Below are 8,515 nucleotides of genomic sequence, written 5' to 3'. Positions count from 1 at the left end.
AGAGGTGGCAATTTACATTTATCTGACCCTGAAAGCATAAATAGTTAATCAGTAGGAAGGTGAGGAGTGAGGACATTCTAGGCCTAAGGAACCTTTATAAGGACAAAAGTTTGGAAATGTGAAAGTACATGGTATTTGAGAAAAATGAGTTGTTCTGCAAGGGTAGAGCAAAAGAGTGAAAAAATGCTTATTTTGTTGAAACAGCAAGTCTAGAGATTATATGGGAAGAAAGGCAGATGATCTCTGGCATGTTTGCCAAGACTGTGGGCTAATGTTGACAGGTAGGTTCTAAAAGATAGTGCAAGATATACAGACAACACCCTGATATATTTGGAATACAATGGTAAAGAGCTTGCAGCCAATGTAACCAAGCTGTTGCTATTAGTCATGGTCACATTGCAATCAAGGTCAAGATCTGCTGAGACCGACTGATTCTGAGATGAGTTCTTTACCCACATGGGAACTCAGCATACACATCAATCTCCTTGGTGTCATTTTGTCCTGATCTGTTTCACTTGGGTGATGCTAAGAGCTGGCCTGTACAGGGTAAAGTACATTTATTTTGATCCTATTAAATCATCATCAAAATTATTGGTTTTTTTCAGAAAGCAATGTTATAGGTACAGAGTTCATATTGACTACTCAAAATAATACCTGCTCTCACAGTGTACAATATAAACCTCCATTTATACAGCCAGATGCTTTCACATTAATTTTTCCTCTTAATTTTCATAATCATCCAACAAGGATACAAGAAGTTTGAACTTTGCCAAAGTCACCAGACCTTATACTATGTCTTCTCTTTTCAAGTTTATGCCTTTTTCTATTACCTGAGACAGATAAGGTATTCAGGTACTCCTATCTCTTAAAGAGAGTACCAGACCACCTTATCTGGCTCCTGAGAAACCTATACGTGAGCAAGGAAGCAACAGTTAGAATCAGACATGGAACAACTGACTGGTTCAAAATTGGGAAAGCAGTATGACAGAGGCTGTATATTGTCACCCCACCTATTTAACTTATAAGCAGAGAACATCATGTGGCGTACTAGGCTGGGCGTATCACAAGCTGAAATCAAAGTCACCAGGAAAAATATCAACAACCTCAGATATGCAGATGATACAACTCTAGTGGCAAAAAGTGAAGAGGAACTAAAGAGCCTCTTGATGAGAGTGAAAGAGGAGAATGAAAAACTCAAAATGGCTTAAAACTCAACAGTCAAAAAACTAAGGTCATGGTATCTGGTCCCATCACTTCGTGGCAAATAGAAGGGGGAAAAGTAAAAGCAGTGGCAGGTTTTAATTTTGGGGACTCCAAAAGCACTGCAGCCAGTGCTTTTTTTTTTTTTCATGACTGCAGTCATGAAATTAAAAACACTTGCTCCTTGGAAGGAAAGCTATGACCAACCGAGACAGCATATTAAAAAAGCAGAGATATCACTTTGCAAACAAAGGTCTCTAAAGTCAAAGCAATGGTTTTTCAGTAGTCATGTATGGATGTGCGAGTAGGACCATAAAAAAAGGCTGAGCACCAAAAATTTGATGCTCTTGAATTGTGGTTCTGAGGAAAACTCTTGCGAGTCTCTCGGACTGTAAAGAGATCAAATCAGTCAATCCCAAAGGAAATCAACCATGAATATTCACTGGAAGGGCTGAAGCCTGAAGCTCGAAAACTCTGTCCATGTGATGTGAAGAGCCAACTCATTGGAAAAGACTGTGATGCTGGGAAAGACTGAAGGCAAAAGGAGAATGGGGCAGCAGAGGATGAGATGGTTGGATAGCATCACTGACTCAGCGGGCGTAAATCCAAGCAAACTCTGGGAGATATTGGAGGACAGAGAAGCCTGTTGTGCTATAGTCCCTGGGGTCACAAAGAATTGGACATGACTTAGCAACAACAACAAGCCTCATGGTGATTCCTATGGACTTTCAATGAATATTTTCTAAGATGAACTGCAATAGCACTATTAGTTCTTGGTTCTTATCTCTTTGGTCTCAGGATAATGGTCTCCTTCATCTGACACCTGCTTCAGGGCCCCGGAAGTCAGACCTCCTTTGACAGTAAGCTTTCTTCCTCAGCTGCTTTCCTTGCAGGAAGGGCCTGATCCTTATCCTACAAGCTTTTTGAATGTCTCATAACTGTTTCAAACTCAGCATGTCTAAGATGCAATTATGGATGATTTTTTAAAACCTATATATTCTCTACTTGTAGTCTTCCCCATTTCAGCATATGATGCCACCATACAGTTATTAAAGCCAAAAACTTGAGCATCAACCTGTTATTTTCATTTCCAAAATACATCCAGAATGTTTTCACTTTTCTCCATGTATCTCCACCAATACCATCCTAGTCTAAGAAAGCTTTCTTTCGTTTTGACAGCTGCAATAGCCTTCTAGCTGAACTTCATGAATTTCAAGATTTTAACATTGTTTACTTATATACCCAATCCATTCTATACATATGATAGGAGTAAGCTTTTAAAAATATAAATCAGATCACAGCATCCTTTGGTTTAAAATCCTTCAATGACTTCTAATTGTACTTTGGCTAACAGTTTTTGCTTGTTTGTTTGTTTTTTAAGAAAACACTTGTTAACATTTAATGAATTTCTCAGCACGTGGCTTCAAGCCACCAGGCCATAAATCCCACCTACACCCTCAATCTTCTCCTCAGCTCTTCTGCTGAAGAATTTGGGCTTCACAATGCCAGGCTGATTTGGGAGCTTTCCCTTCCCCAAAACTTTGTAGTAACCCTAGAAGAACAGAGAAAAGGGTTTACAATGCACCATGGCCAGGAATATGAAAAAAGATGCCGGCCAATCCACTCCATCTTGGAGCCAGTGAGGGCATGTATCTGATCTGGGCACTCCTAGGGGCAATGATTGCCCTCACCAGTGAACCAAGAGCAGCAGATTTTCTCCAAGGACTCTAGCACACCAGGACAAGAGCTGTCAGGATGTGACTCTAGTCTCGAGCTGGATAATTCGGTTCTTGGGTGCCCTCCAATGCCCTGTAAGCACTGCCTGCTTACCTCTCCAGTATCACAGTGCTCTTTGCTTAGTGTACTCTAATCTCATAGACTTTCTGTCAGTTCCCAGGCTACACCTAGCTCTTTTCCTGCCTCAGGGACTCTGCTGTTGTACTTTCTTTGCTTGAAATGCTTTTGATAGGGCCATTTCTCTCTTATTCTTCGTCTCTTGACAAAATTTTAAGTCTTTAAAGTGAGGTTTTCTGTAAACTCCCCATCAATGGTAGTTATCTCTGATATTCTTAATTTTGGCAGACTTTCCTTTTCTTTACAGAAACCCGCAATTATTTGCTGTAATTATCTTGTTATTTGTGAAATTTCTTGTTACTTGTCTCTTGTGCAAGAAACTAAGCTTCATGAATGTGGTGACTTTGTCTCTTCTTGATTATATCACTAATCCTTGGCACACAGTAGGCCCTGAATAAATATTCTTTAAATGAACAAATGGTTGAATGTTCTCCCACTTAAATGAGAAGGCTATAAGATCCAGGATTTATCTTGGTTCTCATGCCATTCAGGTGGCCACTTATCCAGCTCAGGCCAGAGAGAAAATAGAGAGGTTTGAGAACTACAGAAGGAATTAATCTTTTTGCAGTGAAACTATTTGGGGACTTGGAGTCAAGAGAACTGCATTCCAATTTGAGAGAGTTACCTAAACCTGAACAGGGATCATGTTGCCTATCTTGCAGCCCCAGTGTCTTGTATCCATAATGGCTGATACAGAACATATGATAAAAATAGGATCACTTAATTAATAAAGTCATAAAATTACCTTATATGATTTTTACAAGGATTACATTAGATGTGTATGTGTGTTTTTCATATATGATAAATGTTTTTTAAATGTTTCTCTCATAGAACACATAGTTGAAAGAAACACAGCTGCTTTCTTAGAGCAACTCTGAAGAAGAACAAAGTTGGAGGACTTACACTTCATGATTCGAAATATACTAAAAAGCTAATCAAGGCGGTGCAGTAGCAGCATAAGACCTAAAGATCAGTGGGAGAGAATTGAGAGTCCCAAAATAAACTATCATTTTTATTATCAGTTGATTTTAAATTAATTAATTATTAATAGTAAATCAACTATCTGTTGTTTTTGGTTGTGCGCAGCTCCCCAGCTCTAGGGCCCAGGCTCAATATTTGTGGCACATGGGCTTAGTTGCTCTAAGGTATGCAGAATCCTCTCAGACCAGGGATTGAACCCGTGTCTAAGATTCAGTTGATTTTTTTTTAAGTTTTGTTGAGATAAAGTGTCATAACTGACAATTTTCCATCTTAATCATTTTCAAGTGTACCTTTCTGTGGTATTAAATATATTCATAATGTGGTACAACCATCACCACCATTCATCTTAATAACTTTTAATCTCATAAAGCTAAAACTCTATACCCTTTAAACAATAACCTCTTCCCCCAATCCCTGACAACCACAATTCTGCTTTCTCTCTCTAGATTTTGACTACTCTAAATACCTACTTCACATAAATAGAAACATGCAGTATTTGTCTTTTTGTGACTGGTTCATTTCAATCACCATAATATCCTCAAGGTTTATCCATGTTGTAGCATATGTCAGAATTTCCTTCCTTTTTAAGGCTGAATAGTAAGATATTGTATGTTTACATGACATTTTACCATTCAATCATCAATGATGAGCACATAGATTGCTTCTATGTTTGAGCTATTGTGAATAAAACTGCTATGAACATGGGTGTACAAAGGTCTATTTGAGTCCTTGTTTCCAATTCTTTTGGGCATATACCCAGAAGTGGAATGCTAGATCATAGAATAACTGTATTTTTAAGGAGCTGCCATACTCTTTTCTATAGTGGCTGTACCATTTTACTTTCCCACCAACAACATACAAGGATTCTAGTTTCTCCACATCCCCATTAACATGTTATTTTTGGTCTTTCTTTTTTCTTTTTTGGTAGGACCCATTCTAATGGATGTATGTCATTATAGTTTTGATTTGCATTTTCCTAATGATTAGTGATGTTGAGCATGCTTCATTTGCTTATTGACCATTTATAGGCAAACTAAAAAAAATTTTTTTTTCTGACTGTGCTGCACAGCTGTGGAGGATCTTAGTTGCTCCTGCAGTGAAAGAATGGAGTTCTAACCACTGGACCACCAGAGAATTCCCCCTTGTTGGCCATTTATGTATTTTCTTTGGAGAAATGTCTGTCTCAGTCCTTTGCCAAATTTTTAGTCAGTTTGTTTTTGTTGTTATTAAGTTTTAAGAGTTCTCTGTATACTCTGAAAATTAATTCCTTATCATATATATGCTTTATAAATATTTTCCTTTATCCTGTGAGTTGCCCTTTTATTTTATTGACAGTTTCTTTTAAAAAATATTTTATTTATTATTATTATTTTGCCTTTGTGAGTCTTCATTGCTTCACAGGCTTTTCTCTAGTTGTGGTGAATGGGGGCTCCTCTCTAGTTGCGGTGCTTGGACTTCTCATTGCGGTGGCTTCTCTTGTGGCGGAGCACAGGCTCTAGGGTGCACAGGCTTTAGTAATACTGGTGCACAGGCTCATTAGTTGCTGCTTCCAGGCTCTAGAGTATAGGCTCAAAACTTGTGGCGCACAGGCTTAGTTGCTTCTTGGCATGTGAGATCTTCCTGGATCAGGAATGGAATCTGTGACTCCAACATTGGCAGGTGGATTCTTTACCAGCTAGCTACCAGGGAAACAGGACAGTGTTTTTTGATGTACAAACTTTTTAAATTTTCATAAAGCATAATTTGTCTATTTTTTATTTTATCACCTGTGCTTTTGGTGGCACATCTAGGAAATCATTGCTAAATCCAATATTGTATAGCTTTTGTCCTATTTTTCCTCCTAAGAGTTTTATATTTTTAGGTCTTACATTTCAGTTTTTGATCCATTTTGAGGTAATTTTGGTATGTCATGTTAGATTAAAGTCCATTTATTCTTTTGCATGTGAATATCCACTTTTTCTGGGTTTCCCAGGTGGCGCGAGGAGTCGGACATGACTGAGTGACTTCACTTTCACTTTCATGCATTTGAGAAGGAAATGTCAACCCACTCCAGTGTTCTTGCCTGGAGAATCCCAGGGTCGGGGAAGCCTGGTGGGCTTCCGTCTATGGGGTCACACAGAGTCAGACACAACTGAAGTGACTTAGCAGTAATAAAGAACCCCTTGCCAATTCAGGAGTAAGAGACATGGGTTCGATCCCTGGATTGGGAAGATCCCCTGGAGGAGGGCATGGCAACCCACTCCAGTATTCTTGTCTGGAGAATCCTATGAACAGAGAAGTGTGGTGGGCTACAATCTGTAGGGTCCCAGAGAGTCGGACATGACTAAAGTGACTTAGCAGGCAAGCATCCAGGTTTTCCAGTACCATTTGAAAAAAGCTGTCCTTTTCCCATTGAATTGTCTTGGCACCTTTGTCAAAAATCATTTGACCACATATGCAAATGACTTTTTATTTTATTCCATTTGTATATGTGTGTGTGTGTGTGTGTGTGTCTTTCTCTATGCAAGTACCACACTGTGTATAGTCAATTGCTCTTTGACAAGGATGCCAAGTCAGTTCAATGGAGAAATAACAGTACTTTTAATAAATGATATGGGGACAATTGAGTATCCACATACAAAAGAATTAGGTTGAATTCCTACTCACATCACATACAAAATTCAACTCAAACAGATCAAACACCTAAATTTAACAACTAAAATCACAAAGCTCTTAGAAGAAAACATAGAAATAAATCTTTGTGACTTTTAATTAGGCAATGATTTCTTAAATATGACACCCAAAGCACAAGCAACCAAAGGAAAAAAGATAAATTGAACTTCATCAAAAGTAAAAATTTTGTGCCAAAGGATACCATCAAGAAAGTGAAAAGAAAGCCTATAGGATAGGGGAAAATATTTAGAAATTACATATTAAATAAAGGAGTTATATTCAAAGCATATAAAGAACTCATACAACTCAACAACAGAAAGACAACTTAATTTTTAAATGGCCTAAAATCCTTAAAATTGACACTTCTTCAAGGAAAATATGCAAATGACCAATAAGCACATGAATATATGCTCAACATCGTTCAGTTCAGTTCAGTTCAGTCGCTCAGTCGTGTCCGACTCTTTGTGACCCCATGAATCACAGCACGCCAGGCCTCCCTGTCCATCACCAACTCCCAGAGTTCACTCAAACTCATGTCCATCGAGTTGGTGATGCCATCCAGCCATCTCATTCTCTGTCGTCCCCGTCTTCTCCCACCCCCAATCCCTTCAACATCGTTAGTCATTCAGCTTAGTTCAGTCACTCAGTCACGTCTGATTCTTTGAGACCCCATGGACTGCAGCATGCCAGGCTTCCCTGTCCATCACCAACTCCCGGAGCTTACTCAAACTCATGTCCATCACATCGGTGATGCCATCCAACTATCTCATCCTCTGTCGTCCCCTTCTCCCACCTTCAATCTTTCCCAGGATCAGGGTCTTTTCCCATGAGTCAGTTTTTTTGCATTAGGTGGCCAAAGTATTGGAGTTTCAACTTCGGTATCAGTCCTTCCAATGAATATTCAGGTCTGATTTCCTTTAGGATTGACTGGTTAGATCTCCTTGCAGTCCAAGGGACTCTCAAGAGTTTTCTCCATTAGGAAAATGCAAATCAAAATCATTAGGGAAATGCAAATCAAAACCACAATTGAGATGCCGTTGTATACCATAGAATGGATATTTTTTTAAAAATTATCACTAAGAATCAACAAAGAAAAAAAAAGACTTCAATAAATAATGCAGAAAGTTATTTAAAGAAATATTGGTAGGGAAAAAAAGAGTGAAAGCATGGAGAAATTGGATTCTCAAACCTTGCTGATGGAAATGTAAGGTGCACTTCGGAACACAATATTGTATTACCTTAAAATATTAAATATACAGTTGTATGACCCAGAAATCCTCCTCCTAGGTATATACCTAAAAGGACTGAAAACATTTGCACTCAAAAACTTGCACACAAATGTTCATAAGATGTGTCATTCATAAAAAGTAAAAAGTCAAAATTATCTAAATACCCATCAACTATAGTATATTTATGCAACATTAGCAATGAAAATAAGTTAAGCACTAGTATATGCTACAACATAAATGAACCTTGAAAATATTATCCTAATGAAACAAGCTAGACACAGCATACCAAGTGTCATATAACTACTTTTATATGAAATGCCCAGAATTGGTTAATTCATTGAGAAAACTTAGATTAATGGTTGTCAGGTGGTGGGAAAGGGAGGATGACTGCTAATAAGCAGAGAGTTTCTTTCGGGGGTTATGAAATTACAAAGTGGTGATAGTATTACCACTTTAGGACTTTCACCACTTCAGGACTGATCCTAAAGAAGATCAGTCCTGGGTGTTCATTGGAAGGACTGATGTTGAAGCTGAAACTCCAATACTTCAGCCACCTGAGGCCAAGAGCTGACTCATTTGAAAAGACCCCAATGTTGGGA

The 8,515-nt window shown here is 38.4% G+C and overlaps 1 non-coding gene across 1 annotated transcript; it reads right to left on the bottom strand.

The window, feature by feature from the left end:
• Nucleotides 1-2,845: 2,845 nt before the first annotated feature.
• Nucleotides 2,846-2,974, bottom strand: LOC129554980 (small nucleolar RNA SNORA3/SNORA45 family). The gene has a single exon (XR_008685697.1). It is a non-coding gene; the product is annotated as a small nucleolar RNA SNORA3/SNORA45 family (small nucleolar RNA).
• Between the last annotated feature and the right edge of the window lie 5,541 nt (nt 2,975-8,515).

Source organism: Moschus berezovskii, chromosome 14 (genome assembly GCF_049115385.1).
Source record: "Moschus berezovskii isolate FMDL1 chromosome 14, NW_MosBer_1.0, whole genome shotgun sequence".
NCBI classification, from domain to species: Eukaryota; Metazoa; Chordata; class Mammalia; order Artiodactyla; family Moschidae; genus Moschus; species Moschus berezovskii.
The sequence above is the reverse complement of the archived record's forward strand: the minus strand, read 5'-3'. Positions and strand labels throughout refer to the sequence as shown.